Source organism: Colobus angolensis, unplaced genomic scaffold (assembly GCF_000951035.1).
Source record: "Colobus angolensis palliatus isolate OR3802 unplaced genomic scaffold, Cang.pa_1.0 Scaffold80, whole genome shotgun sequence".
In the NCBI taxonomy this organism is placed as follows: domain Eukaryota; kingdom Metazoa; phylum Chordata; class Mammalia; order Primates; family Cercopithecidae; genus Colobus; species Colobus angolensis.
In genome coordinates, this window is record NW_012121821.1 from 2,775,976 (window position 1) to 2,778,119 (window position 2,144).

The following is a 2,144-nucleotide window of genomic DNA, read 5'->3' on the forward strand; positions in this document are numbered from 1 at the left end:
TACTTGGGAGGCTGAGGCAGGAGAATCGCTTGAACCCAGGAGGTGGAGGTTGCAGTGAGCTGAGATCACGCCATTGCACTCCAGCCTGGACGATAAGAGCAAAACTCCGTCTCAAAAAAAAAAAAAGAGAAACCTCACACTCCTTAGCAATAATCCCCTGATTTCCCCCATCCCTAGGTAACCTGGTTTTCCTAGTCCCAGTAGACTTGCCTATTGTGGACATGTGGTTCTTTGTTCCTGACTTATTTAACTAGCATGATGTTTTCAGACTCCATCTGCATTGTACCAGTAATGTGTCAGTGCTTTGTCTCTTCTATTGCCAAATCATATCCCAGTATATGGATAAAGGACATTGAATTTGTACATTCATCCGTTGATGGACATTTATTTGGGTTATTTCCTACTTTTTGGCTATTATGAAATGCTGCTATGAACATCTGTGTGTAAATTTTTATGTGGACATATGCTTTCACTTCTTTTGGGTATATAACTAGGAGTAGAATTAATGGGTCATATGGTAATTCTATGTTTAACATTTTGAGGTGCTGCCAGACATTTTCCAAACCAGCTGCACCAAATTATATTCTCACCAGCAGTGTATGAGAGTTCCAGTTTCTCCCTATTCTCTCCAATGTTTATTATCATCTGACTTCTTGATTATAGCCATCCTAGTGGGTATGAAGTAGTATTTCATTGTGGTTAATCTCCTTTGGCAACACCCTCACAGACACACCCAGGATCAATACTTTGCATCCTTCAATCCAATCAAGTTGACAGTATTAACCATCACAATTAGAGAGAATTGGCTCACACCATTATAAAGCAAAGTCCCATGATAGGCCATCTGCAAGCTGGGGAAGGAGAGAAGCTAATAGCATGGCTCAGTCCAAGTCTGAAAGCCTCAAAACCAGGGACACTGACAGTGCAGCCCACAGTCTGAGGCCAAAGGCCCAGGAGACTCTGGGAAGCAATTGGTGCAAGTCCCAAAGTCCAAAGGTGGAAAAACCTGGAGTCTGGTGTCCAAGGGCAGGAGGAGAGGAAGTCAAGCATTCTGCACAGCACAGGAAGAGAGGGAGCAGACTCAGCAAGCACGCTGCTTATCTCCCTTCATCCACCTACTGTGTTCTAGCATCACTGGTAGCCAACTGAATGGTGTCCACCCACACTGAGGGTGGGTCTTCCTCTCTCAGTCCACTGACTCCAGTGTCAGTCTCCATCAGCAACACCGTCATAGACACACCTGGGAACAATGCTTCATCAGCCATCCAGGTGTCTCTCAATCTAGTTGACACCTAATATTAACCATCACAAAATGTAAGAATTCTTTATATTTTCAACATTTAAGTCCATTATCAGAAACATAATTAGCAAAATTTTCCTCCCATTCTGTGAATTTTATTTTAATTATCTGGATGGTATCTGATATGGTTTGGCTCTCTGTCGCCACCCAAATCTCATCTCAAATTGTAATCCCCATGTGTCAAGGAAGGGTCCTGGTGGGAGGTGATTGGATCATGGGGGTGGTTCCCCCATGCTGTTCTGGTGATGGTGAGTGAGTTCTCATGATAGCTGATGGTTTTAAAGTATGGCACTCCCCGCCCCCCACCCCTCTTCTCCTGCCACCTTGTAAAGAAGGTGCTTGCTTCTCCTTTACCTTTTGCCATGATTGTGGTTTCTGAGGCCTCCCCAGCCATGTGGAACTGTGAGTCAATTAAACCTCTTTTCTTTATAAATTACTCAGTCTCAGGTAGTTCTTTATAGCAGTGTAAAAACAGACTAATAAGTGTCCTTTGAGATGCCAGTTTTAAATTCTGATGATGACCAGTGTATCTATTTTTGTTGTTGCTGCTGCTTGTGCTTTTGGTGTTATATCCAAGAAACTATTGTCTATCCAAAGTCATGATGATTTACTACAATTTTTCCCTCTAATAATTTACAAGTTTTGGCTCTTACATTTAGATCTTCGATTCACTTTTAGTTAATTTTTGTATATGGTATGAGGTAGGGATCCCACTTTATTCTTTTGCATGTGACAATTCAATTGTTCAGCTCCATTTATTTAAGAGATTATTGTTATTATTATTATTATTATTTTTTTTTTGAGACGGAGTCTCGCTCTGTCGCCCAGGCTGGAGTGCAGTGGC